This window comes from Apteryx mantelli, chromosome Z (genome assembly GCF_036417845.1).
Source record: "Apteryx mantelli isolate bAptMan1 chromosome Z, bAptMan1.hap1, whole genome shotgun sequence".
NCBI classification, from domain to species: domain Eukaryota; kingdom Metazoa; phylum Chordata; class Aves; order Apterygiformes; family Apterygidae; genus Apteryx; species Apteryx mantelli.
Window position 1 is genome coordinate 7300381 of NC_090020.1, and position 14537 is coordinate 7314917.

Below are 14537 nucleotides of genomic sequence, written 5' to 3' on the forward strand. Positions count from 1 at the left end.
TGCTTCATGTCCCAGGGAAGAGCACCCACAATATTGTCTCCTGAGAACCTGACTGCCAGTGCTACAGTAACAGGGGAAAGAAAGAAGAGGCGGGGGAACCGTTATTGCATCAATGTCAACACCAAGGCCAAAGCCAAAGCCAACGCCAATGCCAATACCAAGGCCAACGCCAATGCCAAGGCCAATGTCAAGGCCAACACCAAAGCCAACACCAATGCCAAGGCCAACACCAAGGCCAATGCTAAGGCCAAGGCCAATGCTGCTCAGGCCCTCAGGTGTCTCTGGGAGACCAAGGCAGTCTGGGCAGCTGCCCATTTAACCCCAAGTAGATCTGTCCCAGAGCTCCAGGGCACAAGGGGAGGATGAGCTACACTTGCCAGTTCAATGCATGAGGAACGTCCCAATGGATTTAGGTGCTTTTTTAGGTGGTAATGGAAAACAGTTGGGTTAGAGTGCTCTCTGAGACTTGGGTGAATTTTAAGTGGGTAGAGCCTGGCTTGGATTGGACTTAGTCAAGCTAAAGCCTACCCCTACTCACCTGTGATAGCAGTACAAATCTTTTGCAGGCTTGGTCCTCTGTCCAAATAAAATAGTGTAAATCAGCGTGACATTGTGCTTACTAGAAGGAAATGCAGCCTTTTTTGTAGCTGTAACAACTCATACTGATGGAGGATCTGGACTGATATATTTTTAATTTATTTAAGCTGAATTGATGCCTTGATGCTCAGACAGTAAAAGATATTAATAGATATTAATAGATACTAATATGTCATTGTGAGACAAATCCCTTTTTTTAGGCTTTTGTCTATGCAAACTCCCTAGAGGTTTCTACCTTAAAAAACAATGGCAACAACAAAAACACCCAAAGGAGAAAGGATTTAAGGATTCAGAATTGCATGCAGTCACTAGTTTGAAGCAAATACTATACATTTAGGCTGCAGATGCAGCACCCTGAGAGCTACGGCAACTACTTGCATGAGCAGTATAAATAGGATCTGATGGCTCATACCTGCTGATAATGATGACTGACAAACCATGAGGATTTTTTTTTTCTGTTGTTGTGACTGGATGCCATGGTGAGAGGATGCATTAATAAATAGATTGGTTAGACGGATAGAAACACTGGCTCTTTATGGCATAAAATGTCAGTTCAGCTAAAGAATTCCCTACCCTTCAGTATACTGCTTGCACAGCACATTTATCCACCTGCTAGATCAAAGTTCTATTTTTAATAAAGTAGACTTAGTCTCCTGACAAGGAGACATACCTTGGGGTTTTCAGAGCATTTCCAGGGACAAATCCACGATGACAGAATTCCAATGTATTTCAGGTGGGAAGTTGCTCCGAAAAAGAGACCTGGAAATGAAAATCTCCCTCAGAGTAGCTTGGAGCTGCAAGGTTTAGGGATTTGTTGACAGATTTCAGCAAAGTGCTAGATAGAAATATTACACTTGTCATTTTTCATAAGTCATGCCCTAAAGGGAAATTACATTTATCAGGCCTGTTCACAGGAGAGTTTACATCCTGTCTAATGAACTGAAAAAAATGGATTTGTTTCTGTATTTTAATTTCTTGTGTTAGCTGTAAAGTTAAATTATATTAATGGTTTACTGTGTTTCTGAGAGCTGGAGTACCTGAGGTAATTAATCACCCTGGAGTTACTGCTGCTCTCTGTGTGATAAGTGTAATATTTAGTGTGTTGATGAGACCAGACACAGTCTCACTCCCTGACTCACTGAATTGAGGGAGATGATGGTTAAAAAGAAAGACCTTGCGGTTTCCCTAGCTGTGATGTGAGTGGTGTGTGAAGGTATGAAGGCAAATGTACCTAAGTAGGAAATAGCCAGGTCTGGACGTGACTTGGCACAGCTGAACTGTGGTCCAGGTCTGCATCTTGCAAATACAGCTGAAGAAAGGCTGAGTCAGATGGCCGAGGAAGAGGTAGAAATTCAGATAGCTCTGTTACTAATCCCCTCCTTTTAGGTTCTGTATTCACTTCAGTGCCAGTGACTCCATGAAAAGCGCTGCTCCCACTGACCCTGGAGCCCAGTCCTCCTCTGAGTGCTGGGTTTTGCTGAACGTTAACACAACCGGGAGTGATGGGAGGCATTCGTCCTGCTGCCTGCACCCCGCTGCCCTCCATGCACGTATTACTTTCATCCCCTGCAGGGGCTGGAGCTGGGACGCTGCTGCAGACTTGCAATAAATCAGCCTAATGCTCCCCAGGGAGTCTGAACTTGGGGCTAGGCAGCTGAGATGCCGTCACGTGAGCTATGTTGTCCTCACGAAGGAACCGAACATTTCTTGTTCTGTGCGGCTGGCTGGATGGGCAGCAGCTCCTTGGCTGGGGGAGGAGCTGGTGAGACAGGGTGGTGATGGGGCGGTGTGCCGCGCAGGGACAGGGAGCATGGGATGCTCACAGGTTTTTCCGAAATTGCAGACGACAAAGGAAACTGGAGAGGTTCTCCTTTGCACAGCGCCTCGTCAGGCTCCGAAACCCCTTGCCAAAGGCTGCTGTGGGTGCCAAAATTTCCCTGGCTCACAAATGGGACCAGATCAGCTCTTAGGAGAAAACAAAGGCAAACACTGCCTTTAGCTGAGGAGGTCCTTGACCTGCCCATGAGTACAGGCTGGCTGAGTTCTCTAGCAAAATATCACTTTATGCTGGTCTTAAACTCTCCCTAGGCACCCAGAGCTGGACCAAATACTGGGCTAGATGGAGGTCTGGTATGCCCTGGCACAAATGGTCTTTTTTTTCTTGTGTTATAGCCTTGTCTCTCTGCTGTATCTGCTGTCTCCAGTCTGCACACAGACATCAAGTTATGATGGCAGAGGCAGTCTTGCTGCTCCGTATTTATAAAACATCAAGGACAAAGGGGATTTGGGTAAATGTTTTGAGTTCCTAGCTATGACGCTATACAGCATCATATTTAACAACCGTGCCAAGAGAAAGAGTAAGTAACTAAGTATTGCAGCGCACATGCTCTACTGTAGTTGGTAACGATGCAACGATGTCAGCTGCATTTCTTTCCTAATAACTTTTGAATGGCTGGCATCCTGCAATCCCTTACTTCTCTATAGTGTCACATGAAAGGCTACAAAAAGTTGGTTTAAACAGAAAGCAGAGAATATTCCTCTGCTGAGGAAACATTTTATAGCCTGTACAAGTCAAAGTTGCCTTAGGGCTGGCAGCCCACAGCTGCTACGGGTTGCAAAGTGGGAAGGTGATGAGACCCCTTTCCCTTTCCCCAGTAGAGCTGGATTACACCTGAGGATGGCTCCTGGGGCCAGAGGGGACCTGTACTGAGCACATCTGGAGTGAGGTCTGTGAGAACATGACTTCTCTTAGTTACAGCATTTTTCACTTGTTGCGCTGAGAATACAGAGTTCTCCCAAATGGTTTTAAAACAACACTTACTTACATGATTAGGTAAAACATCTGCAGGTATGTAAAACCTAAGCCATGCAGCAGTCCAGAAAAATGAATCACAATATCTTGCAATATCCAAGCGGGCCATGTTGTCATTTGCGACATGTACTGCGGATTCAACAGCCAAGATGAAGTACCCTCCAAGGACCTGGCTATCATGACACTCCAGGTGGCTCTTCCTCCTTCTTGCAGCACATATAACCTACATATGTAAGAACTCATTCACCATCATACCCAGAATCTGTTACTAGAACAACACAACGAAGTGAACTGCTGGAGGAACAAAAGACAGTTTGGGGACATTTGCAAAATGTTCCCCTCTGAATTGCAAGTTAAAAAAACAAACATTTTTTTTCAGCAAGCATCATGGTATAAAAGAAGTAATTCACAAGAGGCTGTGCATTCATGACTCTATACTTGAAAAATGACAGAGCCCATTCTCCGGAAAAGAGCAAAGAGCCAGTTTATCAGCATGGCCTATCAATTATTAAAAATCTCACTGAAAATAGGGTTTAGATTTTTTTTTTAACAAGCTTATGGAACTTGCATTAGCTCTCACTGAATATCACCTCTAAAGAAAAGAGGAATATAGCCCTTGTAGTTTTAATTTATGATTAGATTAAGTTGGAGAAACAAAGTGCCTAATAAAAAGACCAGAAAAAATCAAAAGCATTTATGATCTTATGTGCATACTGGATTTTTTAAAGGCATGGATTTGCTGGTTAGGCACCTGCAGCTTGGGATGCATTCAAACAAGACCATGGGTTTGGTTTTTTTTAATGCAGAAATTTGGATTACAAGAATTTGCTATGTCTCAGAGATTTCCAGAGCTAAAGTGATTGGAAAGCACTAATAAAATAGTGAGTAAAAAGATTCAGTTTCAAACAACTAGCATTATAAACTTATCCTGGGACCTGAGAGAAGCTGTTTTCCCCTCTGTGCTTTATCTTATCACTAGCAATAAAGATTCTGTGAGTTAAACTCCTGCCCTACAGTCATCTTTATCCACCCAACTCTATTCACATCAGGGCTTAAGGAGCAATAGCAGCTTTAGGTATTGACTTGATGAGATACTGGAGCATAGGCGCAGGATCTTTTGAAATGTAAAACTGGGAAAAGTACAGTTATAGGTTTTCCCTGTTGCAGGTGCGAACTTGTCATTTGCATGCCTCAGGGTAAGAGGGAGTCAGAAGTGCTTTGGATTTATTGTGTTTGATTTGGCTTCTGAGAGCATCAATCTGTTCAAGGATTCAAATTATGACTGAGAAAGTGCATCTGATTCTGGTCTGCATTCATGCAGGATACGGAGAGGAGAACAACACAATACTCACCCCAGCAGTCACCTCACAATATCCTGCTACAATTATCTGCTTGGCACAGAATTGCAAGTGCAGTAATTCTTGAGCTGAAACATTTCCCAATCATAACTTATAGCTGATTTGGCCAAAATGTGAAATTACTCAACTACGATATGAAGTCAGAAGGCTGAATACTAATAGGGCATGTACGGCACAAGATAACCTGAAAAAGCTTTATAGATGGTATTGTGCTGAGCAATCTCTGGATAAACTGTGAAAGATGAATAGTAAATTGATTGAAGAGAGTGAGGATTCCAGCAAATGCCGATGCATCAGCCTTAGGCATCTCTGTCTCAACTATCTTGCTTTCTGAGACAGAAATTCGTTGGCTGTGAATAGTGCAGTGGAAAGTCCTTGAATGTGTGTGCATTTTTTAGCTCCCTTGAAAACCGAGTGAATGTGAAAAAGACTTTCTTCATTTGCAGCATCCGAGTTTGAACCAACAGTTCCAGAAATGAGTGGCTAGTACAGGAATTATGGCACACCTTATACCCCCTTTCTTTTCAGGGAGACTAAGTTGTGAACGTTCAAACCTGATTTCTGTGAAATGTGCGGTGGTGTAAAAATACGATGGCATTAGGTCTCATTAATGAACTGTTGAGAGACACATTCTGCAGTAACCACCTGGGAGTAAATCAGTGCACCTCCATTAATTTTAATGGGTTCCAGCTGATTTACACCAGCTGAGGATATGACCCAGTAAATCCAGGCTCCCGCAGCGTATCAGGAGGGGATTGCTTCATTCATCACAGAAACACAGCTGTCCCCAGCTGGCAGAGAGCACCTATTCAGCTCCGCAGCGCTGCGCAATCAGGCAGAGTCAGGCAGGGAATGAAAAAGGACACGAGGCCCTTTTGGGAGCACACAGAGCATGCACGTATCCTGAACAGGGTATGGATTTGGGCCAGGACACTCTCTGATTCAGCCACTGTTCTCGGGAGTGGGAGAAAAACATGGAATTTGGTCTCTGAGGGATCTTTGTGTTATATATAATGCAATGCTATAGCTGACATAATCATAAGACAATGCAGGTACTGAATTAGTCCATTGGTAAACAGTCTTGAAATCTGATAGGATCTTAACATAGAACATAATAGACATTTTTAATGCATTATTGCAACTATTCTGCCAGTTGTAAACCTTATGTGAAAGATAACTTTAAAACTCCAGTTGAAAGAGGCAGGCATTTTTCAGTGGATTTGTAGTTCTCTCGTAGCGTTTTCACAGTTTTCTCATCCCTGAATTGTAATTCAGTACTACTCATATTCAGCAGAAAGAAAACAAGGGTCAACACAAAATTATTTAAATAGTAATTATTTCTAAAGAGTTAGGGTATTTCCACCCTAGATAGCAATTATTTCTACTTCTATAGCTGGACCCCTGCTCTACAGGTCAGCAGTATTACAGTGTAGGAGAGAGCATTAAGGGATGAAATGACTGTTTATTACACCAGCCTCTGTACAGACCACCTAAACATCTGTAATATAATACAAATATAAACATTGGAAATCCAAAGATACTCTGATTTTCTGTCCTTGCCTTTTGCTATCTGGATCTTCCACTCTGTGCGGGTTCCATAAACTAGTTCCTTACAGGGCTGGCAGCGCTTCTGCACCTGAGGGCACCTTCCCAGGACAGCCGGTACTGGTTGCTTAGCACAACTGGAGTAACAGGGAGCCACTGGCCAGGTTGTAGGCACCTTTAGTAGCTGAAAATGAACATGTTGGGCCTCCCTGCCTGTGTCCTGGTGTGTGAGCTAACCACCACGCTCTTGGTTAAGGGGGAGGCTGCCAATGGGGAGAGGTTTGGGACGGAGGGATGAGAGAACTGCATTCCTTTCCTTTCCCTCACTTACCAAAGAAAATAGATATTTAATGCTGGAAGGGTTTCAAACGCTGAGGTTTTCAAGCAGAAGGAAAAAAACTAAGCCTGAGAAAGGGGTGTGGTGAGCATAAGACACGTCCTTTGGTGGAGTGTCCTGTTCAGCAGCTCTTGGGTGGAGGAACAAAGAGGAGATGGAGCAGCCGGTACCTACAAACCAAAGTGCTTCAAAGGTCAGAGTCTCAAAGAATTTTACACATAATAGTAGGCCTGTGAGACAGAAAATATATGAGGAATTATGCAAGAAAAATAATCCATGAAGAAAATAATACCATGTGGCCTACCATGTCCCTGACCTTACTATGCATGCAGAAAGCTTAACAAAAAAATCTTACATTCTTAAGTCTAAGCAACACCAATTTGTGGTCAGCCCTCGTGGGGCAAATCTAATCCAAGCTTCAGAGACTCCATCAGGAAGAGAGGACCTTGTTGCAACTGTGGGTGGGAACCTCAGCTCGAACAGGAGATGTTTGCAGGACACATTCTCAAAGAAGTACCCAGCTGTTACCTTATTTGCCAGCTCCGCTCATCATAATACAGCTACATCAAAAAAAAAAATTTTTTGGCAAGGTGGCTATGTGATTTTGCTCTGTTATTGCCAGACTGAACTCCTCTGACCTAGAGCTGAAAAATCCTTTCACAGCTTTTGTTTCTGATGTTTCCTCCTGTATGATGGTTACTTCGGATTCTGTTTTGCTGGCTGCTTTTTGAGCAAATGTTTGCTAACTTAAGGCTATGGACTCTTTAAAGATTACCAAGAGTCTGCAAAACTTCAGTGGCACCATCATCATCATCATCATCATCATCATCATCATCATCATCATGGTTTTACTGGGGGAGAGAAGAGGAAGAAACCCTAACACAGATACCTAGCTCTCCCCTTGTTTGGAGGAGGCTTTGTAGTGCTGCTCAGGGCTCTCGCTTGTGGGAGTATGTCTAAAAGTCTGGCTTTGGCACACTGAGGGCTGTAGGATGCAGTCCTGCTAATAGATTCAGTTCAGTGTGTTGATACCATGTCTGTTACGCTACGAAAACTAGCACATCTGACATTTTCTTCAAGAGTGTTATTATTATGCATCTTGCCTAAATGTTATTTATTACATTACACTCTGTTCCCAATAGACTGCAAATTCTTCAGACTAGCATCATTTATCCTGTTCCTGTCTATTATTTAGCAGAATGCAACCCTTCCTTTTACGGCAACTTTTGGCCTATGCTAAAATATCAATAACATCAAAATAATGATGACATTTTTGTATTTACCTTCCCTACTAATATCTAATAGGTGCAATATTGTCATCCTGTCCTAACTACAGAATTATTGTTTACTGCCTTGGAGATAGATAGGTCCTTAAAATTTACGGACTCCACATATGCCCTAATTACAATCTTCAGTAGCCTCACAGGGGTCAGGGTGACAGGATGTGACCATAGCAGATTAAATACCAATGATTTTTATTGAGGAGGATTGTAACGACTAATGCTGAAATACGTGGGAGAAGGATCTATGCTGTGCTATGAAGCACCCCAGGGACATAAATTCATTTGTATTAACAGGCATCCCGGTGCGATTTCTCAGCTCAGGCTGCGATTTCCTCCCGTTGTTGTGGGTGTAAAAGCTGAGCCCTGACCCTCGGCATCGGGATGGGAGTTAGTGCTGCTGGCTTGCCCTCTCCGTATCTTTCTGAAACGTGAACTTCTGATACGAGGTTCATTCGGGGGCTTTTTGGACACATTACTGAGCCTGATTAAAGCATAGAAGGAATGGCAAGATAGGGAAACCAGAGAGGAAAAAGTGCATCGCATGTTTTCCGATTCTCCGTTAGCTGGTAGTGAGAAGGGGAACTGCCACCAGCTGCTCAGCGATTAGCCAACATCCCAAATAGACAGACTTTTCGGCCTACGGGTTCATCCTCCCTCCTTGGTAGCTCAGAGTGAGGGATGAAGTGGAAAACGTGGGAGCCTGTGGTTTTCCTGTGCCTTCCCGCAGGTCATACGCACAAACAGGGTTTCCTCTCCCAGGCCGAGGCTGCATCACAGAAGAAGACTCAGCCCAATCTATATCAATCAGTGACATTATCACGCAGGACTTCATATGACTGCCAGCGCTCAGACTTTTTGCCGTTTCTGCCTGTTTCGACGGCAGCGCGCTCCGCTTCCTGTGCCCCAGCCCTGCGTCCCCGCGGGCGGGTGGGCGGCAGCCTGGGCAGGCACCGGGCTGCGGTTCTTCTTCGTGGCTACGTGCGCTGCAGCCGCATAGGCTCTGTGCCGGCGGCACAGCTTTGCAATCCTCGCTTACTGTTATTTTTACACAGCAAAAAAAATACTGAATCAAAATACTGCACAAGAAGACCAGTAGATAATGTAGATAAGATTGATTCATTCATTCATTTTGGCAAGAGAGATTAGGCGCTGATTTTAATAGCTATATAAATCTGTGATAAGCAAAACTGCTTAATAGCTTCAAAAATAAATCTGTACAAATTCTGGATAATACTTCTTTTCTATCCTGGGCAGCCACAGGCTGTGACCTTATATTGATTGAGAGCTAACCGCAACATATTTCAGTTCTATGTGTACAAAGCTGTAAAATTACGATCTGCAGAGGAGAATGGATGGTTTAGAGGATCGTTTTAGTTTTTGGAAAGTTCTGTTCCTTTTTTCTGTTCCAGTTTTCACTAGGGCAAGAGTTGAGCAAGAACTATTACCATCATCTGGCTGCTTGGCAATCATTGTGAGAGTACATTGGCGGTCCTAATTTCTTTTATCTGTGAATGTGCTTCACATTCATCAGAAGGTGCACTAATTGGCCCTCACAGCAGAGACCCAAAGATCTGGCTACCAAATAGTACATCTATTGAAGTAGCAAAACACATTGTTGGAGCAATGAGATCAAGTTTGTGATAAGAGAAGGAAGCAACTTCAGTTTTTATAGCTACTGCTTGATTTTTCACCAGGCTTAAATTCTCTTCTAAGGAAAATGGAATACAGTCTTAGACAAAAAATTATAGCCTGCAGAGAACATCTGCTAATAAGCTGATTAATTAAAGACCAGTTTTCCTGAAAGCAACTATTGTGTCAGTCTGAGTAAAAATGAGGGAATATGGGCTTTATGGCTGAAAGGCTGGGGGAGAGATGAGATAATTAGTGATAATAAAGATTGCTGAAAGGCCTGGACCTATGCAGACAAACCATGGTTTAGTAATTGGCAAAAAAAGTCAGAGGCTCATCATTCTTAATAACCTGAGGAAATTAAATTCGCACAGACACAAACACTTTAAAAACTGTCCTGGGTGTAGAAGCGTGTTGGGCTTGCTGCAATTTTCTCCAATATCGACTACCTGCCAGACAGAAAGCCAGACGACCAAACAGCCACTGGGGGCACGTTTATTACTTCCCTGCCCACGAAGCGCAATGATGTTCCTTGGATCTCATTGAAAGAGCAGTAGCAGAGGTTTTAAATCATGCCACTTGCACTCTGCTTCCCGGGGCACCCCGGGCGGCGTGCCGGCTTTCCCTCAGCAGGCGTGGGAACCGGCCGCGGGAACCAGCCCCCCTTGGCTCCCGCGCTAGGGTGGACCTGGCACTGGGAGCGCTTGGCCGTGCCTTCCCCAGCCTCCAGCCTGCCTCGTGCTCCACGTAAAGTCCCGGCCCCCTGTTTTCTCAGACTTTTGATTTTTTTACCGCTTAGTTGCAGGCCTTGTTGTCGTGTCCAGCCGCCGCCTGCACATGCATCCTGGAGCAGCTGTAGCTGCTACACAGCTGTCGGTCTCCAAGCCTGGTCAGCGTCGCGGTGCGGCAAGCACCACGCTCTTCGCTGCGTCTCTGCCACTTTTTTGCAGACGTGAGTAAACAAGTATTATAAAGAAAGCTCATGAAGTCACGTGAAATCAGAACTTCTGCGTTCAGCCGGCCATGGGAAGCTGTGCTGCGTGCCTCACTGGACGTCACGCAGCTGAGCGTGATGCCAGCACAGCCAACACCCCCATCACGTCTGCATGTCCTCACAAGCATGCTTATCTGGTTGTTCAGAAACTGGTTTTCTTCCAGCCTGCCTGAGGGGTTCGGTTTTGCCCTAGTAAAACAGTTCATAGCCTTTCTGCTCCAGTGTCTTATTCTGTTGTCTTTGAAGTATTTGGGCAGGAAGCTGTCTGGAAATGCTAGTTTCTATTCAGCTCTGCGGTGCCGTGTATGGTCTCAGTCACTACAAGTTACAGGCCTCAAAAACTTTCTGTCAAGCAAGCAAAATCTCACTTCAGTGACATGGGCCCCTCCCTGCTTGTGCAACGAAGATCCATAATCACAAGAGAATCGTGCAGGTGCAGAACAAGTGCTTAGATAAAAATCTACAAGTATAGGGACAATGAACTTATTCTAATCAGATAAAACAATCATTTAATGCCTTTAAAACATATTCTATAATTAAAATAATAGAAAGTGGAGTAAGATGATTGCCTCCTTATTGAAATTAGCTGTTGGGGAGTCCTTTGACACAAAAATCAATGTTTATTTCAGTCACAGGAAAGAAATCCTATTTATTAATCTTTATGTAGATAAAATATTTTTAGGACACTGTCTGTGGTGGAAAAAAAATTGAAAACAGTCTAGTAAGTAAGTATCCCTCCTACAAAGTGGAATTAAGTCAATGGCTTCATACTCAAGCATGAGAGCTACTTGTTCACTTGAATTATTATAGGCTGCCCTGTAGTGTAAGGTGCAGCCCTGAACCTGGGAGAAGTCATTAACATGAAAGATAATAGAAATGCTAAACAAGTAACTTATTAGCTCCTGATTTTCTTTTCTCCTTTTTCTTAAGGGGGAAAAAAAGGAGACATTTTGGAAGCAGCACCAAACTGCAATTTCTTCATTTTTCAGCAACTGGAGTCATAAAATTGCTTTTTACATAGATCTTCATGCATTTAATTTCTTGATTTAAGATAAGTAAAAACGTGGTCATCGGCCAGGCAAAAAAAAAAAGCATGAATGTTGTGTCTGTGTCTTTATTTCTTTATTAGCTTGTCCTCTGACAATATCAGAATTCACTGTCCTCCACCAGTCTTGAGTGACAGACCTTATTGAGCTTTATAATGTTGTCCTCTCAGTGAGGACAGTGATGTGACACTCATGACAGTGATGTGATGTGATGTGATGACACAATGATGTGTCATGAGCAAAGTGCCAATGTCATAGTTACAGCCTCTGGTGGCTGTAGGGTGCAGAAGATAAAGCCATAATGCTACTATTCATTTATTTCTGCAAATTTTCTTGTTCTGCTAACAGCTTATGATGTTCTTATATTTATTATTTTTCCTCCATTAAATGTTTATACTCTCTCACATAACAAAAATTAAATCATATTCCTTCCTTAAACCACTCATATGCTCTTCTGCTTTGCAAGACTTGATATTAATGTATGCTTCTTTTGGCATCCCTGAAATTAAATAAAGGTATTTCTTCTTATTTAGCCAACAAATCTTCAATATCAGCTCATTTCTCAGGATAATAATTGATGTATAGAAGTGCTTCTGAATATACCAGAAGATAAAATTTTTCTTCCAATGGCTTTTTTTTTTTTTTGATTGCTTGGAAAGAGTAAGATGGATGATTTTATACAGGTATTTAAAACCTTGATGATGTCCTCTTTCATTCACATGAGTTCAAGGAAGGTTTAATTTTAGAATGGCAATATTTAAACATGTTGTACATAATAGGATTTTCTTTGCATAATTTCACATAAGAAAATCCCTTATGTGGTGGATGCCAGCAACGCACCATGTGTTAGCAATGGGTTGCTCAGCCCAAGAAAGCAGAGGGAAACTTCTTTTCCTTTCTTAAAGGCAGATAGAAATTCCCCTCCTAGCTGAGGCATATTCCAGCCTCAGAGTATGACCTTAAAGCTTCATTGGTTTCTTAAGTTCATTTAACTGTTGCAAAACCCATCAGATCAAGAGGATTAAATTGTTATGCAATAAATACACGCTCCAGACCTTGACTGCATCATAGAAAGTTCTCTCTTGTGTGATGGTTGTACCATATCCTACACAGACTGGTCAAACAGCTACCTGGCAATTAAATAAGACGGGAAACTGTTGCTGTAAAATTTAACAACTGACATGTTTTAATAGTTGTCTTCGTTTCTATGAGTTATTTAGACTATTCTGATCCTGGAGACTTCATTTGTGTAAAACATGTCCCGCTGAGCTTAACTGACTGTTGTTTTAGGATTAATATTGGGGCTGTGAAGCTGCTACTTTAAAAAAAAACCAAGTTTCAGTCCCAGGGTTCCAGATTTTCTGCTAACGTTTGGGGAATGGCTGCGCTTGAGACTCTGGGTAATATATAGACTATAGACCTGTAAAATATAGACCTAATATATAGACTATAGACCTCTAATACATAGACCTGTAGTCTCTCAATCATGGAAAATATTGTTCTTAAGCTGTTACATCGGTAAATGGAAATGACATCTCACTTTGAAGTAAGATCCATAGGAAGCAAATATTCCTGACATACACCATTTCTTTTTGTAATCTGTGACATTCCATTTCTCCTGTTATCTAGAACAAATGATTTTGCTTTGCTTTTGTTGAAAACAGAGCTTTCATGAAGATTTTTGTAAGCTGTTTTTTTTGTTCCACTTAAAATGTACCTTAAAAATACTATTTCCTATTCAGCATAATGCTACATGTGATGTTTGCTAATGTTTTTTGTTATCCTTGGGTAACCATGCATGTAGGATAGCATGTGCCTCTCTTTTTTAGCTGCTTGAAGTGAGAATTTTAATTAATTGTAACTAGAATGGGGAGGAAAACAACATGGCAAAATCCGCAACTTGTTCTGTATGAAGTAGGCTATCCTTGCCACAAAATGACTGCTCTCTTCAGAGGCTGAGTTATATTCTGTTTTGCCTCTTGTACGATCACTCGACCATACATGAAAGGTATGCAAATAATTGGCCAGGGTTTAGTAGCGTTTTACTTCCCCTTGGCATGCCCATTAAATTACTGTACAGAAGTAGACAACAGAGTCTCAAGTGCCAGGTCCTGTGTTAATGCGACTGCACAAAAGGGTCTCCGCGTTTAAAAACAGTGGGACAAAGGAGCCACCAGCGAGCGACTGAGATAGATAGATTTATTTGGGGCTGGAGCGAGCAGGGCTGCAGGAAGGGAGGGAGGTGACGTGCGCGCTCGGGTCTCGCCACCGGCCCCACGCGCGAGGAAGGAGCCGGGCCACCGCCTGCGCCGCTGCCGCCGCCTCTGGTTTCCTGCATCACGGGTTATCCCAGGCGGCTCGTGGTTCCTAATGACCTAGGAAGCCTCTTGAGAAGGCGAAGTAGCACTGGAGAAATTAGAAGGGAAAGGGTCATGAAGGCAACACTAACACAGAAGCAAAACATTTCGTTGCGACTGTTTTGTAAATAGCCAGTTAAGGTGGAAACGTGCCCACTTTCAGGCACTAGGAAGTGCTGGATTTGAATTAAGACAGGCAGAATCAAAATAATTGTCTTCCCAAATCAGGGAGCCAGTAACTTGTTCAAGAGTATGGCATTAACCAGGATCTAACAAATTACTGATTTTTTTTAAAAAAAGCCATCATCAAACGGTTTTCTAACAAATTTTATTCAATTCTCCACTTCTAATGCAGCAACAGAAGGGCAGGGTTATACAGTACATCCAGCTTCTATACTAGTGTCCTTTGTTATTAGGACAAAAATGGTAGAGTGATGCAAGTTGTATTAACTTGATTTTTACTTCTTGTCTTTGGAATGAATGAGCAAATTAACACATCACACTTTTTTTTTTCTCTTCTGCCTTATACTTTTGATCGAATCAGTTCTCCTTAAGTAAAAAGATCTTTATGCACTATAA